At 37.8% G+C, this 16,449-nt stretch overlaps 1 protein-coding gene across 3 annotated transcripts in view; it reads left to right on the top strand.

Annotated features, from left to right (window-relative positions):
* The window catches only part of STK38L (serine/threonine kinase 38 like), a 74,401-nt gene that overhangs the window by 13,564 nt on the left and 44,388 nt on the right, over window positions 1–16,449 (top strand). The window contains exon 2 of one of the 3 annotated variants that reach the window (XM_076007547.1): window positions 11,665–11,733. The exons of 1 other annotated variant lie outside the window; for it this stretch is intronic. The gene's annotated coding sequence lies outside the window, so the exon portion shown is untranslated. Of the gene's footprint in view, window positions 1–11,664; window positions 11,775–16,449 lie in introns of all 3 variants that reach the window. One more of the 3 variants, XM_076007546.1, reaches the window with a different exon arrangement.

Genomic DNA, 16,449 nt, shown 5'->3' with positions numbered 1-16,449 from the left:
GTCTATTAAGTTTCATTTATTAAAGTTAATCTTCTGTTAAAATTGTTTTGGTTTCTGAATGCTGCCCTACTTTTCATGTTTCTCCCCAGGTTCCAATGATCCCTACATTTTTTTTTTTTTTTTTTTTTTTTTTTTAGAGACAGAGTCTCACTTTATTGCCCAGGCTAGAGTGAGTGCCGTGGTATCAGCCTAGCTCACAGCAACCTCAATCTCCTGGGCTCAAGCGGTCCTACTGCCTCAGCCTCCCGAGGAGCTGGGACTATAGCATGTGTCACCATGCCTGGCTAATTTTTTGTATTTTAGTTGGTCAATTAATCTCTTTCTATTTTTAGTAGAGACAGGGTCTCGCTCAGGCTGGTTTCGAACTCCTGACCTCTAGCTATCCGCCTGCCTCGGCCTCCCAGAGTGCTAGGATTACAGGTGTGAGCCACCGCGACCGGGCCATCCCTACATTTTAATAAGGATGTTGGCCGGGCGCGGTGGCTCACGCCTGTAATCCTAGCACTCTGGGAGGCCGAGGCGGGCGGATTGCTCAAGGTCAGGAGTTCAAAACCAGCCTGAGCGAGACCCCGTCTCTACCATAAAAAAATAGAAAAATTAATTGGCCAACTAATATATATATAATATAAAAATCAGCCGGGCATGGTGGCGCATACCTGTAGTCCCAGCTACTCGGGAGGCTGAGGCAGGAGGATTGCTTGAGCCCAGGAGTTTGAGGTTGCTGTGAGCTAGGCTGACGCCATGGCACTCACTCTAGCCTAGGCAAGAAAGCGAGACTCTGTCTCAAAAAAAAAAAAAAAAAAAAAAAAATAATAAGGATGTTGTCAAAAGCTTTATCCAGATCACTGGTCACAGTACTGCCTAAGTCCAGTGAGTCTCACAGAACTTATTTACAAGCATTCTGAGTTTTGTTGTTTAATCAATTATAAATACATCTGTTATTCAGCCCATATCTCCCTTCCTCCTGAAAGTCTTGGAGAGTGGAGCTTGTTAAAAAATACCTTTCAGAGAGTCACATAGATTTGTCCTGTAGCTTTGCCAAAGAAATAGTTACTTGGCAAGCCTTGTGCCTGCTGAACCCATGCTGATTCTCAGTGATCACCCATCTCAGTCTATCCAAAAACTGTTTTATAACCGTTCTAGAATTTTCTTTAGGCTGAATGATAAATACAACGGCTAAGATCTTGTAACATTCTTAGTCTTTTGTGATGTTCATGTTTTTTCTTCATTTTGAAAGATGGGTCGTTTGTCTCCTGTTCTTTAGCAGAGCTCTCTGGTCTTCTTAATTTGTCAAAGAGCTGTATGAGCATTTAGCAAAATTCACATGCAAGTTCATATGCTATGCACCTGGTCAAGTCAGAAGATTTGCAGTGCGTTGAGGGCAGCACTCTTATGGCTTCCTCACCTGTCCTGGGCTTCCGTCCTTTTGTCCCAACACTCTAGTTTTGGCTGTCATTCTTCCAGGCTGAGAAGAGAGGCAGGGCTTGAGTGGTGGGCTGCACACTGAACTGAGAGTTCTCCTTACAAGATAGTGGTGGTAGCTGCCTCTCAAGGAGGTTGTACAATAGACATACATAAAAGGTCTTTATAAACTGCAAGGTGGTATTCAAGTATAAGATTTTTAAAATGCAAAATAGAAGTGAAGGTTTTCCTTTTTTTTCTTGTCACGTATTAACTATACCAGTTACCTTAACCACCTTACCCCCTAGGCTTTTTATAAATTTCCTCTTCAAGACATAAATTCAAAAGCCCTTTTTGTAACCCTTCATGATTTTCTTAAGTTCAGCTCATTGTGTGCCTTTTACTTCCTGATATCATCCTGTGTTTCTTTTATAGGCAACCATGTTATATGTCCCTCTTATCTTTTTCTGTGTCTTTTAAAATCTAAGTTCATTGAAGGGCTCTTTGTGCAGCCAGTCTTTTCAGACTCTTTCCATTTTCTGTCATTAATATCCTTGCAATTTATAAAGAATTCTATTTCTTTAGACCAAACCATTTCAAATTTTAATCCTTTCTATGTGACTAGAAGAAATAGGAGCAATACTGTTTGGTTATACCATTCTTCTCCATGTTTTTCCGACTCAGTTCTCTTTCTTTAATTGTCTCTTTCCTGCTTTCATCCTTTTTTCCTGGATTCTTCCTGTGATACAACTTTGAGAATTATGTATTCTAAAGCCTGGAGTTGAAATCTGGTATTTTATCAAATCATGTGTAGATAAAGAACTTTCCCCAGGTTATTCTTTTAAATTCATTTTCAGTGGATAATGTACTTTCAACAGAGTTTAAAATGGACACTGTCTTCACGGCAGTAATCATGTTCCCTACTTCCTTTGGATTTTCCTCACAACACCTAGTGAAATGTAGGTAATTCACACAAGGCACTTAGTATAAGAGAATCTAAGAAGTGTGAATTCTTACAGATATAATTAATTCATGAGTAACCCGAAGTCCTTGTAGTCTCTACAAGGTCTTGCACATTCTGGCACCTGTTTCCTCTTTCTTACCACTCCCCCTCACTCTGCCCTTACCATAGCAAACTCTTTGCTGTTTCTTCCAGCACACTCCTCAGGGCCTTTGCATTTGCTGTTCCCTGTATGATACCTTCCCCCGGGTTTCTAAATCACTCTTTTTCACCTCATTCAAACTTCCTTCTTTTTTTTTTTTTTGTGCTGCTATAAACATTCGATCAAACTTCCTTCTTAATGAAACCTCTCCTGATGACCTTATTTAAAATTGTAATGCTTCTCCTAGCCCCTATACTTTCTATCCAACCCTTTTCCCCCACTAGAATGTTAGCTCTATAAAGGCAAAGTTTCTTGTGTCACCTGTATATTTATATAGTGCCAAGAACAGGACCTGGCACGTAGTGGCTGCTCAGTAAATATTTGTTGAATTAATTAATCAAAAAGCTAGCTTAACTAGGCTTCTGTTCTTGAGAGCTTCCTAAAACAGATGACTCATCTTTCTTTTTTGAGTCTCAGGCAGGATTCACTTTTCTTTTCTCTGAACATTTTGTAATTTGTGTTCCCTAATGTGTCCCACATTTCCATTCCCAGCTATTGTAACAAACTTCAAAATTGTAAGGTTAATCGCTCCTAGATTTTCCAGCACTTCTATTATCAGCTTATTTCTTCCCAGTGGTCACATCCATGCCCAGAATATTTCTTTTCCTATTTGAAAGATGGAAGTTTTTAGCAAGGCATTTAATAGATGTGTTGATTTTAGCTGTGGAAGAATTCTAGCAGATATCCCAAAAGTTGAAATCCCCATCACAACTGAACTTATTTCTGTGTCAGCTTCAGTCTGTAGCATATCAGCAGTTCTTTTTTTTTTTTTGAGACAGAGTCTCACTTTGTTGCCCAGGCTAAAGTGAGTGCTGTGGCATCAGCTTAGCTCACAGCAACCTCAAACTCCTGGGCTCAAGCGATCCTCCTGCCTCAGCCTCCTGAGTAGCTGGGACTACAGGCATGTGCCACCATGCCCTGCTAATTTTTTTATATATATACTTTTAGTTGGTCAATTTATTTCTTTCTATTTTTAGTAGAGACGGGGTCTCGCTCTTGCTCAGGCTGGTTTTGAACTCCTGACCTCGAGCGATCCTCCTGCCTCAGCCTCCCAGAGTGCTAAGATTACAGGCGTGAGCCACTGTACCTGGCCTAGCAATTCTTTATGCTTCTACATCCCTGCCATTCCTCTTTTCCAGTTCAGAAAATTTCAGTGATGTTTCATGCTATCATATTGACTTATTTGTAAAATGTCAATTTTCTTTCTTTGTTTAATACCCATATTCTGGGTATGGGGTTTTTAGGAGCCTAAGACCACATTGTGGCTAAAACTCTTCCCATTTGTTTTCCTGCAACAAATAGTTTCCTCAGCTATTCTCATTACTGTCATTTTTTCAGAGCATGCACAGCTTCTTTCATTGTTACAGTAATATCTGAACTTTTTCTACCTCTTCTTCCATTTTCAGCTGAAAGTCCACTTGATCAGTGAATCAGAATTACATAGTGATTAGAAATTGCTCAAGATCCACCATTTTAACTATGTGACCTGGAACAAATTAAATTATTTAAGCCTTCTAAACTTGTTTTTGTGTCTGTATAATGGGGAGTGAGGCGCAGTAAAGTAATACCTGCTTCCTGGGGCATTAATCCCTTTTTCAGAATTAAATGATATGAAGAAGATGATGATAAACTTTTATGTAGAGTTTACTATTTGCCAGACATAGATTTAATAGCTTTACATATATTAATAAACAATATATATGGCATACAGTGAGTTTATTATCGCGCTTGGCACGTGGAAGCAGTTAGTAAATGTTAGTTTTTATTAGCAGCAATAGCAACAACAGGAAATCTCTTGGTTAACATACTCTTGTCTTAGTTTTTGCAAGATATACCTCTTCTCCAGCAAAGAGTCTGTTATAGATACCTGTATGCTAAGGTATGAGCCAGACTTTCATGTACCATTTATACCATTTTTTTTTTTTTTTTTTTGAGACAGAGTCTCACTTTGTTGCCCAGGATAGAGTGAGTGCCGTGGCGTCAGCCTAGCTCACAGCAACCTCAGACTCCTGGGCTCAAGCAGTCCTCCGGCCTCAACCTCCCGAGTAGCCATGCCTGGCTAATTTTTTTTCTATATATATTAGTTGGCCAATTAATTTCTTTCTATTTATAGTAGAGATGGGGTCTCGCTCTTGCTCAGGCTGGTTTCAAACTCCTGACCTCGAGCAATCTGCCCCCCTCGGCCTCCCAGAGTGCTAGGATTACAGGCGTGAGCCACCTCCCCAGACCATTCTTTAACACTATTCACTATTCACTTTAACACTATTCACTTGCAAGAAACCACAAAAAAACTCACAATTGGAGCCCAGACAATAATGATGTTTTTATTGCGAACCCAGCCATTCTGGATTGAAATTGAATACAAATTGTGTCTTTAAAGTAAAATTTCAACTTTAAAAAATAGAAATGTTGTTGAAAATTAATTTTCATGATTTACATTTGGTAACTTCTGTATATTTTCATTGATTCAATACAGAATGGTAAAATACCTCTTTATTTATTTTTTGAGGCAGAGTCTCACTCTCTGGGCTAGAGTGCTGTGGCATCAGCCTAGCTCACAGCAACCTCAAACTCCTGGGCTCAAGCGATCCTTTGCCTCAGTGTCCCAAGTAGCTGGGACTAAGGCATGGGCCACTATGCCCAGCTAATTTTTTTTTTTTTATATATACTTTTTTAGTTGTCCAGCTATTTTCTTTCTATTTTCAGTAGAGACAGTGTCTCACTCTTGCTCAGGCTGGTCTCAAACTACTGAGCTGAAGCAATCCTCCTGCCTCAGCCTCCTAGAGTACTAGGATTACAGGTGTGAGCCACCGCGCCTGCCTAAAATACCTCTTTAGAAGGGAGAAAGCACTATACAAATTTTGCTACGTATTGATAGGTTATACATTCTAAAACTTTACATTTTCCGTGGAAGAAACTCATAAAATTATTAAGTAGTTACTTTCTGAAGTGGCTCTTTAGAATAATATGGGCAAGCATATTTGAAGTACACTCAGAATAAAACAAAATATTTGTCATATATTTGATAGGACACTTTGTGTCTCTCTCACCTTGTGTTTAGGAAAGGTCAGATAGTAAAAGATAACGTGTGTGGAAAGACTTTTGAAGACTCTAAAGTATCAGTCCCAGTCTTTTTGTCACCAGGGACCATTTTCACGGAAGACAATTTTTTTATGGACCGGGAAGTGGGGGCATGGTTTCAGGATGATTCAAGAGGATGACATGTATTGTGCACGTTATTTCTATTATTAGTACATTGTAGTATATAATGAAATAATTATACAATTAACCATAGGTTGGGGACCCCTGCTCTAAAGAACTTCATAAACATAGGGCACTACTACTATACATATGAAGATATTGCTTATGGATTGGCAGTTACCATCAATTACCTAATAGCAGCGTGGCACCTCTTGAGTTAAACTGAAGCTCTGTGAAATTTGGTGATTTATGTAATGTCATCTTATGAATAACAGGACTCTATTCAGGTCTTCCGTTTTATTATTCGGTTCTCTTAGGCAATTACTCTAGTCAAAGCACTCTTTTAAAAGACAGAGTGCCTGTTCTCAAGGAGATGGGAAGGTGTTTGAGATCTTTCATTATCATCCCCATGGAAGTTACTTTGAGAATCCCAAGAAATCTTTCTCTGTTATCCCTGATATGGGGCTTAGAGACCCCTCATTAGTCCAATTTTATACCTAAAGGGCCTCCATAATGTGCTTAAAGAGTCCCTTGTTACATCCCTTAGGGTGGTACTTGACTTGGCCAAATTGCTATGTACCTGTTAAAGGGAGGCTAGAGCTGAAGTTGGTCACTTTCTGCTGGATCAGTCCACAAGATTTGAGTACTTTCTGTGTGCTCTGCATCGTGCTAAATACTTTGGGGAACAGAATAAGATATGGCTCCTGCCTTCAAGGAGTGTGGAATTTAATAGAAAATGACAACATACATGATTGTAAATTTATCTGCATGAGATTTTGTAATTAAATGCTTAATTGTGAGATTTGGAATAAGTGTTAGACAAATTCTGAAAAGGGAAACAAAGATGAGGTTGGAGAATTCATGAAAAGCTTAGCAGAGGAGGAAAAATTCATCAGGTTCTTTAAATGCACATGGAGGAGAAAGTAAGGACCATTTTTAAACTTAGATATTCCAAGGCTTACTGGTGAGGTTGATTATGGCATGTCTCTTGGTTGATTAGGGAGGAAACTAGTGAGTAGTGGAAAATAAAAGTTAAGTAGTTAGGGTGGGGCCAAATTATGGGGTTTAATGAAGCCAGGCATAGAAGTTTAGATTGGAGTGGTAGAAAAGAGAAGTCTTTGAAAGTTTTTGAGCCAAGGAATGACATCATCCAAGTTTTATATAAGGAGCAGTGATTTAGAGATCGGAGAGAATGGCATCAGGAAGAACTCCAATGCAAGTACAGTAATTTTGCTGTTAGAATCCAGGTGATGAGGGCCTGGGCCGATATGCTAATGGAAGTGAGAATGAAGAGTAAGATGGAATGAAAGAAATTTTCACAGTTTATTAATGAACTTGAAATGGGAAAGGGAGAAATGAATTAAGGCTCTGCTTTCCAAGCTTTCTGACTGGAAGAAAGGTTGATGCCATGGACAGAAAACGGGTTACTGGAAGATTGGCTGTGGGGGAAAAGTTATGCTTTCCTTTGGGCATAATTAAATATAGTTAGTCTTCCATATTTATGGATTCTGCATCTGTGGATTCAACCAACTGCAGATCAAAATTATTGGGGGGAAAGCAATTAAAAAATAATACAGGCAGGTCATGGTGGTTCATGCCTATAATCCCAGCACTTTGGGAGGCCAAGATGGGAGGATTGCTTGAGGCCAGGAGTTCGAGGCTGCAATGAACTATGATGATGCCACTGCATTCCAGTCTAGGTAACAAAGTGAGACCCTGTCTCAAAAAGAAAGAAAGAGAGAAAAAGAGAGAGAGAGAGAGAGAGGGAGGAAGAAGAAGAGGAGGGAGGGGAAGAGAGAGAGAGAGAAAGAAAGAAAAAAAGAAAAGAAAGCAATAAAAAAATACAAATGAAAAATAATCTAGTATAACAACTGTTTACATAGTATTTACATTGCATTAGGTATTATAAGTAATCTAGAGATGATTTAAACTATATGTATGGGAAGATATATGAAGTTTATATGCAAATACCACACTATTTTATACAGGGACTTGAACATCTGTGGATTTTGGTATCCCAGGGGCATCCTGGAATCAATCCCCCAAGGATAGTAAGGATGATTGTATAAGTTCTCTGTAAGATGTTTAAGTTGAAATGTTTAGCAAATAGTTAGAAATATGAGACTCGTTGTTGGATGAAAAACAAAGGGCTAAGAAACTCAGGTGTGTTAGCCTATTTGATTATCACTTCAAGCCATGGGAAAGGAGCTCTCTTGAGAGTTCAAAGACAGAGGTTTAAGGACTAGCATTCATGCATAGCTTCTAACAGATAAATCTGAAGAGTTCTTGGTATGCATGTTGCCTGAAATTACTTTTTAAAGATTATTTGTTTATTTGACTGAAATTACCTTTTAAAAATTATTCATTTATTTATTTGACTGAAATTACTTTTGAAGTCATTTTTCTCCTAGTAAGAAAAGGCATGCAATGTTATTTTAGGAAATTGGAAAATGCGAAAAAGGTTTAGTGGCGAAAAAAGGCAATTAGTATAGTACTTTAATCAATAAGATTTGACTAACGATTTGACTTTCCTTCAGCTCTTTTTCTTATGCATATAACGAGAGAGGAAATATGTACATATATTTATATATGTATGTAGATGGGATCATGCACTATATACAGTTTTATAGCTTGCTTTTTTTTTTTTTTTTTTTTTGAGACAGAGTCTCACTTTGTTGCCCAGGCTAGAGTGAGTGCCGTGGTGTCAGCCTACCTAGCTCACAGCAACCTCAAACTCCTGGGCTCAAGCGATCCTCCTGCCTCAGCCTCCCGAGTAGCTGGGACTACAGGCATGCGCCACCACGCCCAGCTAATTTTTTCTATATATATTAATTGGCCAATTAATTTCTTTCTATTTATAGTAGAGACGGGGTCTCGCTCTTGCTCAGGCTGGTTTTGAACTCCTGACCTCGAGTGATCCGCCCGCCTCGGCCTCCCAGAGTGCTAGGATTACAGTCGTGAGCCACCACACCTGGCCAGCTTGCTTTTTCATTTAACATTGCATCATGATAATTTTCCCTAGGTCATGAATTACTGCTTGCAAATACTATTCTTAAAGGGCTGGCATTTTTTTCTTTTCTTTTTTTTTAATCATTTGGACTTACCATTATTTAATTACAGCTCTATTGTTGAAAATTTAGATCGGTTCCAAAATTTTTTGCTCTTATTAATATTATAATACACTTCTGTAAAATATATACTCTTCACATGCTACTTAGATACGACCTCCTTGAAATCACAGACCCCTGTATCCCTCGTACCCAGAAGACTATCTGGACATAGTAGTTGCATAATTTTTAAAAAATTGAATGAAAGGAGACTATTAAATGCTCAATTTCTCTTATTTCTTTCATTCTGATTCCCTGGGTACCCAGGAATCTCTAATTATGATTTGGCTGTCCATATAAGTCTGGCTGTACTGAAAGTATTGGCTATTTATGGCCATAGATAGGCATTCCTATTTCTGTCACAGTTATATTTGTCACTCTGTATTAATAATAAATCTGTATTCCGATTTTTGTTGAAGCTTGGTTAGTTTTGTTTGCTTCTAAACAATGGAACTACCTTATTCGTGCTGATAGAAATCTAATTTCTGAACCAGTAAGGCTGTAGGTTGGGGCTAGGTTGTTGGGAATGGCTAAGGTAATAGATGCTACCTTGTCAAGAGCCCGCTGAAGAAGACAGTCTGCTGGCCTTCACCAGGGAGAAACTCCTGCCAATACCACGTCTTCCCGTTTGAATCCCTATGGTACCCTGAAGTGACAGATGTTTGACTTTTTCAAATAGTATTAACATATTTCAAGATGCAAAGGCATTGTGCCTGACAACTTTTTTCTTAAAAATGTATTTTGTTGCCACTCAGAAGTTAGTTTCCAAGAGGAATAAGCGTGTGCAAAGGCTTATGATGATAGTGGTCTAGAGAAGCTTTTAAAATAAATGTAGTGTTTATATATTTTCTTTCAAAAAGCATTTTCATTTTATTTTCCTATGGTAATAAAAGCACATTATGAAGAATTTTCAGGTCAAGTTCACAAAAATTCCTACTTTTATTAGGGAAAGACTAATGGAAAAACTGAGAGATACAGTTTGAAACACAAATTTCTGTGCTGGAAGCTTCTGTTGACCTCTACCTCAGTTGACTTTCTGTCAATCTACCGTGACTCTAAAAGTTGTAGAAATTTTTATAGTTCACCTAGATCCTTGATTTTGTACTTTATGCCTACGCTGTTCCCACCACTCCTAGGGGAATCTCAGAAAAGCTGTGTCCCTGTTCATAAAACACAATGATTGTTCACTTAATTCCTAAAGAGTTCTGTTTGGTTATGGGGTTGAATCCCATCTGTCCAGGGCGTAGTTTGGACAGGTCAGCTACTCAAGGTTATAATATCTGGGTCCCTTTTACCAGAGTACCCATCTTCCGCTCATCTCATTCTTGTAGGCAGTATTCTGTCTGGTATGGCCTGTGTTGTAAAATGTTTCCCAAATTGTGTTACATGAAACGCAAATCCTAGAAGAATCCCCCGTGTAAATTGCCATGTAAAAAAGATTCTGGAGTTGAAGGCTTGGGAAATTCTCATCCGTCTTTAGGAGATTCAAGTTTTGTTTTTTTTTTTGAGATAGAGTCTTGCTGTGTTGCCTGGGCTAGAGTGCCATGGTGTCAGGCTAGCTCACAGCAACCTCAGACTCCTGGGCTCAAGCAATCCTTCTGCCTCAGCCTCCAGCTAACTTCTATTTTTTTAGTAGAGACTAGGCCTCACTCTTGCTCAGGCTGGTCTTGAACTCCTGACCTTGAGCAATCCTCCCACCTCAGTCTTCCAGAGTGCTAGGATTACAGGTGTGAGCCACCATGCCTGATTGAGATTCAGTTGTTTAATCCAGTATTTTCTAAACATATTTTACTGCTAGAACCTGTTTTCCCTCAGACATATTTAAGAAAAAAATGTTTTGTAGAACATACTTGGACAAATGATGCTTTATATCATTACTTTATTGTTGGTTTTTGCTTAAGAATGCATTTGGCTTAATTTTAAAGTTTCAGTTTTGTTTCTGTTGAGCAAGTTTTTAAAAATTTATTTTTATTTATTTTTTATTTTTTTAAGAGACAGTGGCTCTGTCATCCAGGCTGGAGTGCAGTGGCTCAATCATAGGTCACTGTAACCTTGAATTCCTCAGTTCAAGTAATCCTCTCGCCTCAGCCTCCCAAAGTGGTGGGATAACAGGCATGAGCCACTATGCCTGGCCTCTGTTGCAGGCTTTCAATTTTTCTTATATTTTTTTTCCTAAAATAGTTACTTTCCTAGTCTGAAATCAATACATTGTTTCAGTGATGAATTCATTATGTAGACTTGCCCACAGTTCATCTAAAGGGAATAAACGGTAATATTTTTTTTTATTTTGAAATTTGTCACAAGTGAGAATATAAAGTGTATCTGTACAATATAAAGAAAAATAATGAAACACCGAAGTGTCTACCGCAGAGGTTAAGCAGCAGAACTTTACCAGTATCCCAGAGCTCCCTGTGTGCCCTTCGTCAAAGCATCTTCTACCCGCCCCCTCCTTCCAGTGGCAACTATGTGTATTGTCTTTAATTTTATGATAAACATTCCCTTGCTTTTATATATAGTTTCACCACTTAGGAATATATCGCATTCAGTCAATATTATTTTTTATGTTTGTGTGCTTTTGACCTTTATATAAATGAACGAAAACATACAGTAAGTATTCATCTATGACTTGCTTTCTTTTTTCCAAGATTATGTTTCTGAGATTCATCCATGTAGTGGTACTTTGTTCATTTTCACTGCTGTGCAGTTTTCAGTTATATGACTATACCACAGTATTTTTTATTCCACTTCTGTTGATGGTCATTTGTATTGTTTCCTATTTTTTTTGTCCATAGGAACAGTGCTCCAGTGAACATTGTTACACACTGTCTCCTACTCCACGTGTGCAGGAGCATTTTCACAGTGTATGCCTAGGAGTGGAATTGCTTGGTCATTGAGTGTGTGTGTGAGTAGCATCGAACTGTTTTCCAAAGCAGTTGTACCCATTTATACCTTCACCAGTAGTGAATAGGTGTTCCCCTTGTTCTTCTTCTACAAAACTAGATATTGACAGCCTTTTTAGCTTTTTGCCAATCTAGAGCATGAAATAGTATATATCTCTTTGGGGTTTTAATTTTAATTTTGCTGGTTATAATTGTAATTGAGCATCTTTCATTGTGTTTATGGGCCACTTGTGTTTTCTCTTCTGTGGAATTCCTATATGGGTTTTTTGCCCATTTTAAATTTTGTTTATGTTTTTCTTATTGATTCATAGGAATTCTTAATGCATGTAAGACACGTGTATATTGTTTAGAATAGTACCTGAAACACAGAAAGAACTAAATAAGAATAGCTATTATTATATTACCATTGTTGTATATAATTTTTTGTTTTTATGGATTGCAAATATCTTTTGCTAGTTTGTGGCTTATTTTTCATTCTGTGATGATAATTTTTTAACTTAGTATTTTATTATGTAGAAATTAGATTTCATATACAATCTTGAATACTCTACATATTCATAACCATGACATATTCATGGTACATATGTTATATTTCATAACCCATATCTTTCAATCTTCATTACCATTTTTTGCTACTGCTGCTATTTCTTTCTTTCTTTTTTAACCCCAGGAAAAAGTTAACCCATTTAATCCCCTTTCTATAATTTTATTTTCCGTGTTGAGGCCTAGTTGTGGATACATCTCTCTCTCCAAATGAACAGTTGCCTATAAGAGATCCAAATAAATCTTAAACTGTTAATTTAGTTAGGTTTTTATGATGTTAAATAACAGGCTTAATTGTTTGGAATATGTAACTTGCTGATCAAACTGTCAGGGTGTTACTTAGCTTAGTACTTTAGAGATCCTAATTATCTTCTCATGGATTTTTCCACATTCTGGAAGGGTGGCAAAAGGGACATGGCAGCAGTGCAATTATAAAGATAACAACAGTGATGATAGGTAGCAGTGATAATAATCGTTTCTTCAAATTGACCTCTCACCATGAGTCAGGTACTACCCTAAGTATATTAACTCACAACAATCCTTTTGATTGATTAAAAAAAAAAAATCAGCTCAGACAGCTGTAGTAACTTGTCTTAGATCACACAGCTAGCACGAGTGGAATTAGAGATTCAAACCCAGGCAGTCTAGTTGTAGAGTCCTTAGATTCGTTAATGTTTATCAGCTTGGTATCTGAAGAAATATTAATTCAGTTTTGATTTTAAGAGAAGAATTCACCTAAAACTCTGTTTTTTAAATGTGAGGGAGAGAGTATGGGAAAACACACTTTCAGTGTGCTAGGCAGGACCTAATACTTTTAAAGTAGAACCAAAGCTTGGAGCCAGAATTACCTGATGGATGCATGTGGTAGATCAAGCTCCCATTACGAACAGTTTTGAATCTTCATGAGACGATGATGGCCTGTGGAAGATTTCAGGAAATTCATAGCCTTTAATTCAACTCCCCATATGCCATATGCAAATATTTGGAGTGTGGTCACTGGAGAATGATTTTAAAAATACCACGGAGGGTTCTAACCGGTTTTTGAGCTTGGATAGTTACTGTCCAGTTGAGATAGAGCCATCCTAAAAGACTACAACATAGGAACCCTCATGCAACTACTTGGGAAATAACTAAACATATTCGGGATAGTGTCCATTTAATTAGCTTTAGGTTAAAAGTATTTTCCTCCTTCAAATCTTTTTTTTTTTTTAATTTAAAACATTCTCACTGGTTGATAATTTTCTTTAGATTGTTATTACTGCATTAGCTATAGGCTATTTTCAGATAATAGTTTTCAGTCAGCTGTGATTTACTGGTTTAGTTATTGATTAAGACTTACATGAAGTAAGGTCAGTGCATTTACTCTAAAAATTATGGGATTAAATGGCTAAGTGAAAAGAATGAAACATATTCTAGCCTGCTGTCCATTCAGTTTTGAGTAGAATTAGCACAGAGTTAGAGTGACCATGTATAGAAAAAAATAGTACTGAGGTGACCTACGGTAGGGTACTATGCTGGTGACTCAGCTAGGGTGTGTATATTAATGGAAAAGTTTTAAAACTTTGCTATGGGATTTAAATATTATGCTTTTTCCTCTCTTGCTTTCCCTTCAAGGAAGGACTTGGAAGGCAGCTCTTTTCCCTCCTTTGTATGGTCATAATAAGGGATTGCAAATTAATTAGCTGCATTCAAGGCATCACACAGACTGAATTCCATATTTGTCTTGGAGGGAAGTCCAGGCTTGTGTCTGGGTGACTGAATCTGTGCTTTGTGAGACTGGGTACAACTTCCGTGTATTCAAGGGTGGGATCATCTTGTCAACAGCCAAGTGCCTTAAAAGATGCAAGTCACTTGGAAGAAATGAGCCCCCCCCCCCGTTTGTTTTTAATGTTTCTTTCTCAGCCCCCCTCCCCCAACACACACAATACTCCAGAGCAATGTTGCACCTGCTTGCTCCTTGGCAGTAGATTCTGTGAGGATTAATTGTAGACATTGTTTTCTGTGTGCATTGAGGACAGAAAATTGCTCTTTAACCTTTCCCCAAGTCTCTGATAAGTACTGAAAACTTTCGACAGTTAAATGTGGACTGTAAAAGAAACACATAAAGAAATATAGGGAAAACAAAAGTAAACCCGTAGATTAGAATGTTAAAATGCATTGTTTTCTAAAGTAGTTTTTTTTGTGATTTGAGTTAAAGGTGGCCTTTGATTGTGTCAAAAAGAAACTTCATCGGCTTTTCTTTTCTAACATCCTCATGACCTTTATGCTATGTTGACAAAGTGATTTTGTATTTGGTTTTCTTTTCTTCTTTATTATATATGTGTATCTTTTTCTTTTAAACAAGGGTGTGGATTTTCTACTTGGCTGATCCCTGTGGGTGGTTATGATTTGTTTCATGGAGCAGGTCCAGCATTAGAGGCGGAGTGGGAGGGGTCCTGGGCTGGGAGCCTAATGGTGGCTCCATTTCTAAATGTGTGACCTTAGACAAGGCTTGCCAACTTCCTGAGCCTCAGCTATTTTTTTTGTCTTTAAAATAGGGATAATAATGCCTGTGCACCTACATATAGTTTGGGAGAGGCAGTACTGCCTACTGGTGAAGGGTCCTTGTTTTGGTTTTATAACACTGAGTAAGACACACATCTCTAAGCACCAGTTTTTTCTGCTGCAGAACGGCGGTAGCATTACGTACCCCTTCTTAGGGCTCATGTGAGGGTCAGATCAAGTGAGATGATGTGTATGAAGTTTTAAGCATATTATCTGGCACACAATTAATGTTCGGTTAATTATTGTAATTGTTGTCTACTGCTCCAGCAATTCATATGTTAATAAAACAAATTGGGCCACATCATTTCCAGGCTTAAAATCTTTAAAATGGCTTTCTTATCACTTTGCAAGATACCTTAGCACATCATGGTCCTTCTCAATCTGATGCCTACTTTCCTATCCAGTCTTATCTCTTGCCACTTTCTCTCTCTTTCCTAAAACATTACTTACAATTCCTTACTCTCCCACACTGTGAAGGCCTTTTGGTAGTTTCATTTCCATCATCCGTGTCATCATACTTAAACTGTATTGTTGTCATTTTTTTATGCATCTGTCTTCCATGATGAGACTGGATCTTGAAGGCAAAGATTTCATGTCATTTAACTTTGTATTCTACTCACGTGTGACCCTGCCTGGCACGTAGTATTCATTCTTTAAATGTTTGTCAAATAAATGAATAAATGAAGGATTAAAGTTAGTCCCATGTGGTCACAGTGTATCATTAGTAATATTTGCAGTTCTTACTCTGTTATACAACTATCTATAAGCCAGTTCTAGAAATCCAATAATCATATTATAGCTTAAAGGGAACTTAGATACCTATCTCATCCAACCCATTCATTTTTTCCAGTGGAGAAGCTCAAAACAAAAGAGATTGAGTCACTTAGACAAGGGCACACAGCTTGCCATGAATAGGCCTAACAAATTGAAATGTGTGCAAGACTTTTCATGTGATGATAGTTAAATCATTTACTTTAGCTTTGGAATAATTTTTTAAAACATTATTATGGAAAAATTTAAATGTACACAAAAGTAAATTAATATATTCCCATGTACACATCACCAGTTTCAGCGGTGGTCAACCATGACCAGTCTTGTTTCATGTAAACCCACACCTGCTGCCCTCTGTATTATATTGCAGTAAATCCTTGATGTTATTTTATCTAGAAATATTGATATTTTAGTATGTATTAGATATATTTTTAATCTTATAAATATGAGTCTTTCTGGTATTCTGGGAAGTCATGATAATTCAAATGAAATAATGAAGCCCCATTGAAGATAGAACTCTAGAAATCTGGCAGCGTCTCCTGCTGGCCGCCTGTCCCTGTGCTTTCTCCTCCCTCTAGGCAGCTGTTCCCTGGACCACCCCTTCCACATAGTCCCTCTCTCTGAACTTCCTTTTGTTCACATGCCCTGGAGAGAGTTGTTGTGCTTTGTTGTTTAAACTCTGCAAGATGGAAATGCAAGGGAGAAAAGATGGTGATGATATTAATAAGGAGAGAAGATACTAGTTAGTAAAAAGCAAGGTATTTTACTTATGTATAAAGTTAAGTAGCTTTTAAAAAATTATCCATAAGAAACCTTTAA

This window comes from Microcebus murinus, chromosome 10 (genome assembly GCF_040939455.1).
Source record: "Microcebus murinus isolate Inina chromosome 10, M.murinus_Inina_mat1.0, whole genome shotgun sequence".
In the NCBI taxonomy this organism is placed as follows: Eukaryota; Metazoa; Chordata; class Mammalia; order Primates; family Cheirogaleidae; genus Microcebus; species Microcebus murinus.
Note: the sequence above shows the minus strand (reverse complement) of the source record. Positions and strands in the feature narration are given on the sequence as shown.